Source organism: Dasypus novemcinctus, chromosome 17, assembly GCF_030445035.2.
Source record: "Dasypus novemcinctus isolate mDasNov1 chromosome 17, mDasNov1.1.hap2, whole genome shotgun sequence".
In the NCBI taxonomy this organism is placed as follows: domain Eukaryota; kingdom Metazoa; phylum Chordata; class Mammalia; order Cingulata; family Dasypodidae; genus Dasypus; species Dasypus novemcinctus.
Window position 1 is genome coordinate 57,053,651 of NC_080689.1, and position 14,942 is coordinate 57,068,592.

The window sequence follows — 14,942 nt, forward strand, 5'->3', positions numbered from 1 at the left end:
TTCTTCTGATTGTTCATTGCTTGTGTATAGAAACACTACTGATTTTGGGGTTTTGGTCTTGTACCCTGTCGCTTTGCTGAATTCATTTCTATTAGCTCTAGGAGTTTTAATGTGGATTTTTCAGGGTTTTCTGTATATGGGATCATATCATCTGCAAATAGGGTAAGTTTTACTTCTTCCTTTCTGGTTTGGATAACTTTTATTTCTTTTTCTTGCCTAATTGCTCTGGCAAGAACTTCCAGTACAATGTTGAATGACAGTGGTGACAGTGGGCATCCTTGTCTTGTTCCTGATCTTAGCAGGAAAGTTTTTAGTCTTTCACCATTAGTAGGATGATCTTAGTAGGAAAGTTTTTAGTCTTTCACCATTAATAGGGCTTTTCATACATGCCTTTATCATGTTGAGGATAAAGTGTTCTAGTGCTCTAAGTGTTTTTATCAAGAAAGGCTGCCATATATTGTTAAATACCTTTTCTGCATCAATTGAGATGATCACTTATTTTTATCCTTTCTGTTAATGTGGTAGATTACATAATTATCTTATCTTGAACTAATCCTGCATACTATGGATAAATCCCACTTAATCATGGTGTATACTTTTTAAAATATGCTTTTGGATTTGGTTTGCTGGTATTTTGTTGAGGATTTTTCCATCTGTATTCCTAAGATATATTGGTCTGTAGTTTTCTTTTCTTATAGTATCTTTTTTTTTCTTTATTTCTTCCTCTCCCTCTGCCCCGTCGCCCCCCCCCCCCCCCCCACAATTATCTGCTCTCTGTGTCCATTTGCTGTGTGTTCTTTTGTGTCTGTTGTATTCTCATTAGGCAGCTCCAGGAACCCATCCTGGGACTTTCCAGAGTGGGAGAGAGGTGATCATTCTGTTGCTCTGCCTCAGCTCTCTACTTTGCTGCATCTCATTATGTCTCTTATGTGTCTCTTTTTTGTTGCGTCATCTTGCTGCATCAGCTCGCTGTGTGAGTGGCACCACTTCTGGGTGGTCTGCACTCCTGCGCAGGGCTATACTTCTTGCATGGGGGGCAACCCTGTGCAGGGTGACACTCCTTGCATGTGGCAGCACTCCACGTGGCAAGCTCACCACACAGGCCAGGAGGTCCTGGGTATCGAGCCTTGGACCTCTTATATGGTAGGTGGAAGGTCTATCCGTTGAGCTGTATCCACTTCCCTTTTATAGTATCTTTATCCATCTTTGATATGACGAGAATGTTGGTCTCATAGAATGAATTAGGGAGTAATCCCTTCTTGTCAATTTTTGGGAACAATTTGAGCAGAATTGGAGTTAAATCTTTTTGGAATGTTTGAAAGAACATCCTTATGAGCCACTGGTCCTGGATTTTTCTTTATGGGAGGTTTTTGACTACTGATTCAATCTCCTTACTAGTAACTGGTTTGTTGAGATCTTCTGTTTCTTCTTGGGTCAATGTCAGTATTTGTGCATTTCTAAGAATGTGTCCATTTCACCCACCGTACACTAATTTATTGATGTACAGATGTTCATAGTAACCTCTTATAGCCCTTTTTATTTCAGTGGAGTCAGTAGTAAGGTACCCCTTTTCATTTCTGATATTTGTTATTTGTATCCTCTCTATTTTTCTCTTTGTCAGTCTAACTAAAGGTTTGTTTATTTTTCAGATCTTTTCAAAGAACCAACTTTTGGTTTTGTTGATTCTCTCTATTGTTTGTTTTTGTTTTTGTTTTTTGTTTTTGTTTCCTCTTTCATTTCTCTCTGCTCTAATCTTTGTTATTTCTTTTCTTCTACTCACTTTTGGCTTATTTGCTCTTCTTTTTCTAATTCTTCCATTCTTGAGGTTTGGTCTCTGATTTGAAGTCTTTCTTCTTTTTTAATGTAAAATTTAGAGCTATAAATTTCCCTCTTAGCACTGCGTTCACTGCATCCTATAAGTTTGGGTATGTTGTATCTGCATTTTCATTTGGCTCAAGATATTTCTTAATTTTGTTTCTGTGTTCCTCTTTAATCCATTAGTTGTTTGAAAATATGTTGTTTAATTTGCACATATTTGTAAATTTCCATTTCTCCCCATGTTATTGATATGTAGCTTCATTCCATTGTGATTGGAGGATATACATTGTATGATTACAATATTTTTTAATTTATTGAAACTTGTTTTGTGACCCAACATATGATCTATTTGGAGAATGATCCATGTGTACTCAAGAAGAATGTGTACTCTGTTTTCATTGGGTGCAGTGTTCTACATATGCCTGGTCAGCTTAGTGTATCATTCAAGTCTGTACTTCCTTATCTTTTGACTAGAAGTTTTACCCATTATTGTGGTGTGTTAAAGTCTCTTCCTATTAATGTAGAACTGTCAGTTTTTCCCTTCAAATCTGTCAGTATTTGCTTCATATATCATCATTAAACCTTCCTGTTTAATTGTACACTTCATCAATATATAATGACCATCTTTGTCTCTCATAACTGTTTTTTTACTTAAAGTCTCTTTTATCCTACATTAGTACAGTCACTACTTGCGTGACATATATATATATATTTTTATTCCCCCCCTTTGTGTCTTTTTGCATGCTATCTGCTTTCTGTGTCCATTTGCTGTACGTTCTTCTGTGTCTGTATTTTTTTATTTTATTTCCCCTCCCCCCTTGCAGCTTGCTCGCTATCTGCTCTATGTGTCTATTTGCTGCAGGCTCTTCTGTGTTCTCACTTGTCTTCCTTCTTTTTGTTGCGTCACCATGCTGAGTTGGTGCTCCATGGTGCTGCAGGCCGGGCGGTGCACCACGGCATCTGTGGGCCCGGCTGTGCTCTGTAGCGTGCAGGTGAGCATGCCTTCACAAGGAGGCCCCAGGATGTGAACCAAGGGCCTCCCATATGGTAGACAGGAGCTCATCTGATTCAGCCACAGCCACTTCCCTGTATGATATATTTTTCCATCCTTTCATCCTCAACATACTTGTATCTTTGACCTTAAGGCAAGTCTTTTGCAAACAGTGTATAGTTTGACCATGCATTTTTATCCATTCTGCCAATCTCTTTCTTTTGACTGGAGAATTTAACCCATTTCCTTTAAAGTCACTATGAATAGTACAGGATTTTCTTCTGGCATTTTGCTGTTTTGTCTGGTCTTTGTAAGTCTTATATCTTTTTTGACCATCACTCCTATTAAAGGCTAATTTGCTATTTATTTTCTTTTTTGTGTTGTACCATATTAAGTGTTTTCTTGTTTACATCTGGATATATTTTTCATCTAGTTTCCTTGTGGTTACCATAAGGTTAAAACATCCTAAATGTATAACAACCATATTTTCTTGGAACCAACTTAACTTCAATTACATTAATATATACTTTTCTAATACCCTGCTGTCCCTTCACCATTTTTTGTACTTGTTACCACTTATATCTTTGTGCAATGTATGTCCAGAAACATAGATTTATCATTAGTTTTTACATATTTGCATTTTAACACTTGCTGGAAGTAAGAAGAGTAGTTACATACCACACAATACAATAATACTGGTGTTTATAACTACCCAAATGGTTAGTTTTACCACAGGTCTTTATTTCTTTATGCTACTTTAAACAACTGTCTAGTATTCTTTCTTTTCGGTCTGAAGAACTCCTTTTAGCATTGCTTGTAGAGCAAGTCTAGTGGTGATGAGCCCCTTCAGGTTTTGTTTATCTAAGAATGTCGTTATCCCTTCTTTATTTTTTTTAACTTTTTTATTGGAGTTTATCATTCATACATGGATATACATAAAGATAGATATGTTGACCCATGGAATAGAATTGAGTGTTCAGAAATAGATCCTCAAATTTATGGCAAAGTGATTTTTAACAAGGCTACCAAGCCCACCCACCTGGGCCAGAATAATCTATTCAACAAATGGTTCTGGAACAACTGGATATCCATATCCAAAAAAAAGAAGGAGGACCCTATCTCATACCCTATACAAAAGTTAACTCAAAATCAATCAAAGACCTAAATATAAAAGCTACGACCATAAAATTCCTAGAAGAAAATGTAGGGAAATATCTTCAAGATATTAAATCTTATACCCAAAGCACAAGCAATGAAAGAAAACTTAAAAACTTGTGATTTAAAGGACTTTATCAAGGTGAAAAGACAGCCTACCCAATGAAAGAAGGTATTTGGAAACCACATATACTGACCACACAGAAATAAAAGAGATCATAAAAGAATACTATGAACAATTATACCAACAAATTAGACAATGTAGACAAAATGAACAAATTCCTAGAAACACACATAAAACCTACACTGAACCTAGAACAGGGGTTCTTAATAACAGGTCCATGAGCTTGAATTGAAATTTGAAAAAAATATTATTCTTGTGGGAACGTGTTAGTATGGGTGTAATATATTTATTAAATAATACACAGTATAGTATGGACTTAGTAAGGGGTCCTTGGTTTTCACCTGACTGGCAAAGGGGTCCATGGAACAAAAAAGGGGTCCATGGAACCCCTGCCCTAGGAAAAAATATAAGACCTTAACAAACCAATCACAAGTAAGGATATTGAAATAGTTATCAAAAACCTTCCAAATATGAAAAGCCCAGGACCAGATGGCTTCACAGGTGAATTCTCCCCTAATTTTGAAAGCATCTCACTGGATATAAAATTCTTGGTTAGCAGTTGTTTCCCTAAGCATTTCAAGTATTTTAACCCACTGCCTTCTTGTGTCCATGGTTTCTGATGAGAAATTGGCACTCAGTCTAATTGGGACTACCTTGTATGTAATGTATTGCTTTTCTGTTGAGGCTTTCAGAACTTTCTCCTTCTCCTTGGCATTTGACAGTGCAAAGGAGAAGGAGATAGACATTTTCTTCATGTCTATCTTGTTTGGTGTTCTTTGAGCTTCTTGGCTGTACATATTCACATCTTTTGCTATGTTTGGGAAGTACTCTGTCATTATTCTTTCTTTCTTTCTCCTCCTTCTGGGACTTCCATAATGCATATATTGTTGTGCTTGATGGTTCCCCATAGCTGTCTTAGGCTATTTTGTTTTTAATATTTCTTTTTTCTTTCTGCTCCTTAGCCTGACTCATTTCAAGTGTCTTGTCTTCAAGTTCACTGATTCTTTCTTCTGCCAGCTCCAGTCTGCTCCTGGGCTTTTTTTTTTTTTTTTTCATTTCAGTTTTTGTGGTCTTTAGTTCCAGTATTTCTGCTTATTTTCTTCCTTAAAATTTCTATCTCTTTACTTAGACTCTTATATTGCTCATAGATTATTTTCCTGAGAGCCTTTAGTTATTTTTCTGTACTTTTCTTCATCTCCTTGAGCATTTTTAAGATCATTTTTTAAAACGCTTTTTTCAGTACGTCCATAATCTTGTCTTCTTCATTGTCTTCTGTATTTTTATCCTCTTCTTTCGGATGGCCTATTATTTCCTGTTTCTTTGTCTTTTACTCTTATTGATACTGTACATTTTAATATTTTGAAATGTTAACTCTGGGATGTCTGTTTCTTGATTTTGTAACCAGCCGGTAATAAGACAGAGATTTTCTTGAGCTTCATCCCTCCTATCAGGAAGGTCTGTCCAATACAAATGCAGAGTCAGGGCTTTCCCTTTCTTTCTAGGCATCTATCTTATTTATCTTATCTTGCTTGTTAGTTGTTTTGAACTAGTCTTGTTTACAGGAGTTTAGTTACCCCTCTGTTTCCCAAGACACAGACTTCCTCTCCCAAGCTTTTGAAGCCAATAGGTCTTTGTCCCAGACTGTCTATAGCTTTTTAGCTTCCTTTTATTGTTTTATGCTGCTTTTTGCCTGGTGGGCAAATTCTGGGAGGAGAGTAATCCTAGAGAGAACTTTCTCAAATCAGTATTTCACAGCCAAAACAGGGCTAGAGACCCACAAAATGGGTGCAGACTAGCTCCAAATGCGCTGGGGAGGGTAAAAGGAAGGGCAGTAAAATTTGCTTCGATGGTTCCCCAAAGCTGAGCTTTCCTGGCCTGCCCAGAAAATGTATCCCTTCAGCTAACTGTCACCCACAGCCCTGAGGAAGCAATGCATCTTTAAATCTCTACCTTCACGCCTGTCCAGGGAGTGTTGAGACAATGGCTACCTCTGCCATTCCTCTAAATTCTCTAAATAAAGCCTTGATTAGTGATTAGCCATACCTACCCCTGTCCTTGAGGAAGAGGACTTTTAGGTCTCTTTCTGTCACCAGCAGCTAGCCAGGGACTGGACCCCATGGCAGCCTGCCCTAAAAAAGCGGGATGGTCACCAGTAGCCACAGCACAAAGAGAGCAATTTACATTTCTTTACTGTAACTTATCAGCCTCCTCCTTCTGTTATTCCCTGAGTGCTATACAGTGATCCTCTGTCCTTTGGAATTTTGAAATAGTTGGTTCTGGCAGTTCCTGTTTAATAGTTGTTTTTGTGGAAAGAAGGAGTCCTGGGGCTCCCTACTCTGCCATCTTCCCCAAAATTCCCTCCCATATAACTTTTTAAAATAAGTTTGCTACAAACTCATTGCATTAAAATCTGACCTGAATTTGAATTGTTGAGAGCCTGTTCCCTCTCTGCATTTAGTGTAAATAATCATCTGTTTTCCTGCAAAAATATTAATAGGTTACAGGTTACCACAGAGATCTTGTCCTTGTTGGGGGTTTAGCGTAAAATAGGGTATATGTACCATTTTTCTCTATTAAGATCTGTAAATACCTGGATTCTAAAATACATCTGACCCCCAGTGTTTCAAATAGGAGATTTGGTGACCTGTATTTCTATTTCCCTAGTTTACAAATGAAAGTACTTAAAAAGGTTAAAGTACTTGCCCCAAATCATCAAGCCAAAAAGTGGTAAGCAGAGATTCTAACCCATCCAATCTAGCCCAAAGCCCAACCCTCAGCTGTTGTTGAAACCTGTAGCAAATTCATATAGTCAGCGTTGGTTTGGAATGGATAGCAAAGGCCAAGCCACAGAATCTGCAATTATAGAGTGAAAACTGCACATTTCAGAGAGCTGCTCGGGACTCTCACCAGGCCAATAGCCACAATCACAAATGATGGAATTATAATCACCAGTGCTTAATACACACGCAGTTAATGTGCATTTAGTATTTGCAATATTTCAACAGAAACAGAATTCCAATATCAAGTTCCCCAATAAATTATAATAATTAACATCTTCAGGGCCTAGATATTTAATCCAGAATACCTCAGGGCAGGGGGTCCTCAACACGAGAGAAATGATAGGAAAATTCACCATTTCACGAAGCCCAGCTTCCTTAATCACTGCAGATAGAAAACCTCTTTTGTGCTATGGGAGGGCAACATGGTTTCCTCTTTCATAACCCTGCTGAGAAAGAGGATGCTAAGAAAACTCTCAGAAAGTCCATGAAGGCCTGGCCATGCATTTCCAGGGGGCAACCTCAGGGGACATATCAAACCACTTGCACAGAATCAGTGCACCGGTGAGATGGTTTCCAGGCAGATCAACAGAAGACACATCCAGGCATTATTCTCGGGTTTTGTTAAAAAATCGTTACAGGGCTGGGGACGAGTGCCAGTTACTCTAGCAACATTTTGCAGCATGGATAATGCTCTGTCAGGAATTGTTTAATCAGTTAATGAGGTTGGGGAGCAGTTCTTCTTGGGGAACATTAGTTAAGGCTTTAAAACATGAGACTGCAGTAAATTCTCATTTATAGGAGTCAGCAGATTTTCCTTCTCTCTGCAGAACTATCAGAAGCCCTTACAGTGCACTGTCCAAAATGCTCAGCAAAGTTTGTTTCCAAATTCTCAGCCGGATAGGCTCTGAGACAAAATGGAGAAGAAAAGCCATTGTAAGGGGGTTTAATGCACGGACCTGGGTGAGGGGTAGTCAAGCCTGAACTGTCTGGGGCCTAAACCCCATTCTTGCTTCTTACATGTCAGGTTTCCTGGGATAGGTGCTTAACTGCTTGGTGCTCCCCGATGCCTACTGTTGGAAAAGCATTAGAGAGAATTGTTCATCGACACTTGTTTTAGAACAAAAGAAACTATGCTTTCATGGCCCAAATGAGGAGAAATGCTGCCTGATTTCCATTTAATCAGGTATTAGCATCATTCAGGTAAAAATCTGAAAGCAATTACTGTCACTTCACTCCCTCTGGAATGTTCTTTACCCTAAAAAGCCCAGTGAAAACTCACAAATCACTCATGCACATGCCCTCAAGTTCTTTGCTGAGGGAGATGGCTTCAAAGGATGAGCCATTTATACTTCAGGGAGCCATTCCAACATTCCAGATAAAAACAAATTCCTTGGTCCACACAGAAAGATCAGATGCAGACATGCAGCTAGCCACCACGATTAACTCCAGAGAAAGAAGCTGCATCCCTCCCCTCTGAAAACTGTCCTCTTGAGAAGCAGATGTGGCTCAACAGATAGAGCGTCCACCTATCATATAGGAGGTCCAAGGGCTTGATACCCAGGGCCTCCTGGCTCATGTGGTGAGCTGGCCCGTGTGCAGCACTGCTGTGTCAAGGAGTGCCAGTCCCTGCGTAAGGGTGCCCCCTGCAAGAAGTGGCCCCTGTGCAAGGAGAGCCACCCGGTGGGAAACCGCAGCCCGCCCAGGAGTGGTGCCACACATATGGAGAGCTGATCATCAGCAAGATGATGCGACAAAAAGAGACAGAGATCCCCAGTGCTGCCTGATGAGAATCCAAGCCGACACAGAAGAACACACAGTGAATGGACACAGAGAGCAGACAATGGGGGGAGGGGGAGAAATAAATAAATGAATCTTAAAAAAAAATAAATAAAAACTGTCCTTTTGTGCTCAGCAGAACTCAGTTCTGCATGGTACTTGGGAAGGCCTGTCTCCAACAGCTGCCCCGGTGGTGATTCCACCAGGGGTCAGCCCAAGAGAAAGCCCCTGGAAGGAAACCAAGAGTCACTGTGAAGGTTCGTACCTGACCCAGCGTGGTTTTGTTCCAGCCAAAGCAGAAGTAATAAAAACAACAAAAACACAAAAATTAAGGGACACATATATCAAGCCAGTAACCAGCTCCTTTTGTGTACAGTAGTTTAGTTTCCTGCTTCATATTTTTAAGATCAGAAAAAAAACTTAGAAGATGCTGAGGCTTCAAGGTGAAGACTGTGGGGTCTCAACAGCTTGGATCTCCCCTTTCCCACCCACTACCCCCTTGGTGACTCCCCAGGCCCAGGCTAGTAGGCTCCTCTGAGCTAAAACCAAGGGGTCAGGAACATGAAGGAGCCCCACGGTGCTCACCACTCTGGCCTTTGAATGGTGGTGTCGAGAATGCACCGGTGTAGGGTCGGGAATCCACTAAGTGATCATGGCAAGTCTTTTGATGTCTCTGGGTCTCTGGTTCCTTGTCACATGTGGCTTATGAATGACTGAGAATGTCATCCTCGTTAGCATGGTGTTGAGTATCCCTGCCTGTCACCCAGGGGGACTGAGTTCGATTCCCCAACTGGGAGGCTGCAGCCCTTTGAAGTGTTATGCATGGGCTTGGTATTTATGGCAAGCCCGTCCCCCTGGACTTCTCACTGTGTCCCACGGCAGAGCTAACTGTAGCCCCAAACCATTGCCTGGCCTTGTCCACAGGCCTTGACATGGAAGCGGGTTGCACAGTACAAAAGAAGAAATATATTTTTATATATGTGTGTGTGTGTATTCATATATATATATATATACACACACACACACATACGTACATATATGAATTTCAGAGCCAGATTGCTTGCAATCATGTCTTGACTTTCCCACCTATTTTGTGACCTTGGAGTTAGGATAGTGCCTGGCTCATAGTTACAGCTACATACGTTGCTATTAGTGTTTCAGTTAAAATGGGGGTAAAAACACAGGTCCTTCCTATACCAGAGCAGGGATGAAGGGCAAACAAGATGAAATATCTGAAAAAAGAGTAGAAAATGACTATATAAGCAAATTTGCTATTGTGTTTGTCAGAACACATTCTACTAATATGGTATTCCTTTGATTCTGGTACATTTTCTTCACATTTTAACACCTCTGAAATTTGATACGTTATAATTCATGACATGACATTTAATTGGCAGTGTTCTTTTTGTTTCTAGTGATACATAAAATAATGTCTTGTTATCAATGGCATCTTCAATTCAATGAAATATGATAGTAGGTATTTATTAAATGCAAAACAGTCAGTTATTTCTGGGTTCAAAAGCCCATTCCTGCTCATGACAATGATTAGATTGCCTTTTTGGACACCTCTTGTATCTCAACCTAATTTGATCTAGGAGTAGTCAGTTATGACACAGAAGAACAGAAGTCCAATCCCGATCAAAACAACCACAGTGATAGAGAGAGAGGAATTTGATAAAATGACACTAAAATTCATCTAGTAAAAACACATAGAAGAAAACCAGGACACTTATGAAAAGAGAATAGTCCAGAAATAAATTCCAGTATTCATGATTAAAATGGCATTTGAAATCCATGGGTAAAGAATGAATTTACCAATAAATTGGTCCAGGACAAAAAGGCAACTACTTAAGGAGGAAGAAAGTAGAGGTGGAAACCTACCTTATTGCTTATGCAAAATAAATTCCAAAAGGATAAAATATCTAAATGTGAAAATAGAACCATAAATTATTTCAACCACAAATACTTCTTGATCTCCTATCATGAACAGGTGCTATAGTGGATAAAGCAAAGTCTCTGCTCTTATTATGCTTTCTTTCTATTGTGTCAACATTGATAAGTGCTATGAAAACAAAGATAGGCAAAGGACATATAGCATGATAGGAATTTGCTATTTTATTTATAAGCAGTTTCTATGATACATAAATATACTTGAAAAAAATATTTTTCAAAATAATCTTGGAGTACAACAGACATTCCTAAGTAGGACAAAAATACATAGACACTCTAAAGAAGTGTTAATAAATTGAACTACATTTATATTTAAAAATTTCTGAAGGGCAAAAAAAAATTGATAGCAGATGAGTATAGCATAGTGGTTGAGCACCTGTTCCACATATATGAGGTCCCAGTTTCAATCCCTAGCGCCTCCTTAAAAAAAAAAATACATACATACGTACATAAAATCGATAGATAAATGGCAACCTGGAAAGGAAAAGCATCACGTTTATGACAAAGGATGAATGTCCTTAAAAGTACACATTAGCTTTGCAATTTTAAAAGTCCAGTTGAGGAAAAGAGAAACAGTACAACTCTGCCAGCAGCTAGTTTTGCAACCTCAGGTAAGTGGCAGCCTCTCTGATGCTCTGGTCCCACTTCTGTTAACTGAGAAGGCTGGACCAGATCATCAGCCAGGTACTTCCAACTCCAACACTGTGTCACTGTCTACAAAGCTCCAGGGTGGAAAAGAGAAAAGGAAAATTCTGCATGTATATGAAATGGAATTTCATAAAGGATTCGGTATAAGACAGATGAAAAGACAAAATTGTTTTGCTTGCAATCCTCAACAATTACACTGCAGAAGTACTAAAAGACTTCCTTTCATAACATATTTTTTAACAAACAATTATGGGTGAAAATTAACATACAATCACATTATTAGCCAGTTCACAAGCAAGCAAATTGTAAAATGTATCCCTTCCTTTAGGGAGAGAAATAAAGGGCCATTCAGGGGCTCCCTTTCCTAGAGTAAAAATTAAATTCCGGTAAATCTGGAAGGAGAGCAACATGTCCACTGTGTGAACTCAACACCTAGAAAAACCACAAAGGAAGTGAAAGCGGAGGGCGGTTTTCCATCAAGAGCAGTGGAGAAAGGAGGGCCTGGTAGATTTGCCACAAGCAGCCCTCCCCACCGTCTTCCCGCTGAGCCTGATTCACAACCTCAGTGACTTTGGGGGCCTGGGAGAGGAAGTGAATTGGCCCCAGCTGGCTCCTAATAGTTCCCTAATCTCCGAAGCTCTGCTTAACCCGGGGTGTGTAATTTCTTATGCCCAGGCTTATCTGCAAACCCCAGACCGTAGGAGAATCCTCCTCCTCTGACTGTGCAACAGCCTCTCTAACCCAGGACATCGTTCCCACCAGCCCCCAGCTGCTCCCTGAAGCTGCTCCCCTAATCAAGCAGCCCCACAGTTCCAGAACAGTGGCACGTCAATAAAACACAGCCATTCTGTTTTCCGGATTTCATTAAGCTTTTGAGGAAATCTTTTCCTTAGTAAAGGAAACAGAGCAAAGAAATAAACACCAGCTCATTAGACCTGAAGCAGAGCAGAGAACTAAACCCTACTCACTTGGAAAGGGTGGGTTAGGGGTCTTGGGAAGTCTGTGGGTTCTGCAAAAAGGAGTGTTTCTCTGCAGACTTCTAGGTGGAAAATTTGTCAGTGGCAATTAGATGAAGGGCAAGTGGTCTAATCTAAGCACTAGGATATGTAATTTAGGACAGAACAAAATTGTTCCAGGGTGTGAGCCCTTTCCCTGATAACAATCCAAACCCCTTACCCTTTGCAATCCCAGGACCCTTGCCCAGTTTGCCTGACATGGGCAGTTCCCTTCCCCCTTTCTCTAAGAAATTCCTCCTTGAAAGTAGATATGCTTTGGGGAAACAGCTTTTTAAACAGATATTTATTAAGGATCTATTCCTCACCAGGTGCCGTGCCTCATGCTTTGGTGTAGATTACCCCACTCACTCCACAGGAGTCAGTTGAAGGCAGAGCATCGGATCTGCTGAGAGCTTAAGAGTTTACAGAGAAGCCTCTGATGAGGGTCCTGGTTTTACTAGGTGGGGCGTGGGGCAAGAGGGCTTCTTTAACAAGAGGGGATCTTGGTAAAATGCAGACTGCCGTTCAACAGGTCTGGAGTGGGCCTGGAGATTCCGTATTTCTCACAAGGTCCCGGGCCACACTTTGAGATCTGGTTTCTAGAGGAGCGCCTCTTCCAATGGGCCCCTCACCCCCCAGCATTGGTTCTGGTGGGAGGGGTGGAGCCTCGGGGGCTGGGAAGGGGTGTGGCTTCTAGAGGGAGGCAGCCCTGTCCGCAGAGCCTCATGGTGAAAACACCCAGCCCCCTACCTTTTCCTCACTCAACCCTCTAAAGAGATTTTTCTTTTTCAATAAACCCAGTGGTTAACAACTAGCTCGTTAGTGAAGGGCCTGAGGGACACAGAGGGAGGCTCATGCTCTGCTACTCAGTTCATTAACTGTTGTAACAACCAATTTCAAGGTGATTATTGCTATTATAAGCTCTGATCAATTTTTTAAACATGTTTCCAGGTTTTGAACCTAAAGGGGGAATATTCAAGCAAGGAGAGCAGCTGTGTGGAGAATTAGTCATGTCCCCAGATTAATATCTGATCTCTCCATCAAAGGGAATATAGGACACATTTAGTTAGGATTCTAATTGTACCTCCAATAAACCTCCACCACGGTGAAATATGAGCGCCCATAATTTTTGGTTTCAACTTCCTATACATAATCCATCTGACTGGATGGTCTGGAGCAAAGGCAGTTAAAGCAATTTGTTTCACTTATATAAAGGAATAAATCAGGGCTTAATTATGTGAGGTTTATTATTAACAGTGCTGGCAATCTGACCATATGTCATGACTTCATCTTTTTACATCAAGAAAAAATATGAGAATACACTGATTGCTTTTATGATGCCTTTCCCCACTCCAGAGTGGTGCATGGGGAAAGAAGTGACATGCAATGTGACCCAGTGAGGAAAAGAAGGGTCGGGCGTTTGCTGTCTTGGAGCAGCAGCAGGGAAACTTCACACCTTCTTATGTACCACTCCCCATCCAAGAGCAAGTCCACTGAATCTCCTTTTCCATCAGAATCTCAATGCCTTTCCCAAACCAGCATCAAATCACCAGCATATCTAGCAGAGGAGAGGACACAGACCTGGTATCAGAGATCTGAGTCCAAACCCCCATTCTCTTACTAGCTAAGGGACTTGAGTGATATTAACTGCTTTAACTTCCAATTTACCAGTTGAAAATTTAGGGTATCAGTGCCTCCATGCAAGTTCATGTGAGGATTACAGATAATCGCTGGAAAACGCCTGGCCCACATTAAGCATACAGTGGAAGGTCGCTATCACTGTGGAAATTCCTGTGCTGGGGAAACAATTGGAGAAATGAGACTTAAGCATGTCCACATCATGTTGTCCCTGGTGAACTGGTGACACAGTACATTTCAAATTGTACATTTTGTACAAACTGTACATTCATGTACATTCCAAATTGCACTTTTACTTCACTCTTGCCTTTGATGTCTATTTTTAGTATCTAGGATAATTTCCCACTCCACTTGGGATTGCTGTGTATCCCGTGTCAAATTGGTAAACTTCTCCAAGATCCATGAACCAGTCCTTTCCTTTGCCTGCATCAAGCAAGATGCTGGAAAGCTCTGAACTAGAGAAAAGGTGTTAAAGTCCTAGAAATGAAAACTGTGACCAAGCAGGCTTACACACAGGAAATATTTCACACAGGCCCCAGGAACTCCTGTTGTGGCAGACAACTGGTTGTCCAATCAGTATATGTCCCCCCTTCTTCCTTGGTAAAAGAATCCCATTGCAGAAGCCCAGCTAACATATACCTTTGCATCTAGGGTGGCCGATGATATACAAATGGAAATTGATAAAGGGGATTTCCAGGAAATCTCTTTGAAGAATGGATAGACAGCTGGTTATCTCTCCTTTTCTCCCTTCCCACTTCCTCCTTTCTCTTTCTGGATACAGAGGTGATGACTAGAACTCCAACAGTCATATTGGACCATGAGGCATCCCTGGCGATGGAAGCCATGTGCTAAGGATGGAGAAATAGGAAGATGAAAGAACCTGGAATATTTGCCTAGACTCCTTGTCTATGGACTTCTGTTACATGAAGGAAAACTCCTAACTCATATAAGCCACTGTTATTACTGAACAGTTACTAGTAGCTACATGCAATTCTATTTTGCATTTTATATACATCCCAACAGATTTTCATATCCACAAAGGACCCTGAAAGAACAATGATCCAGAT

The 14,942-nt window shown here is 40.4% G+C and overlaps 1 non-coding gene across 1 annotated transcript; it reads left to right on the forward strand.

Annotated features, from left to right (window-relative positions):
* Positions 1-9,464: 9,464 nt before the first annotated feature.
* LOC111759612 (small nucleolar RNA SNORA42/SNORA80 family) lies at positions 9,465-9,597 on the forward strand. The gene has a single exon (XR_002793540.1). It is a non-coding gene; the product is annotated as a small nucleolar RNA SNORA42/SNORA80 family (small nucleolar RNA).
* The last annotated feature ends 5,345 nt before the right edge of the window (positions 9,598-14,942 follow it).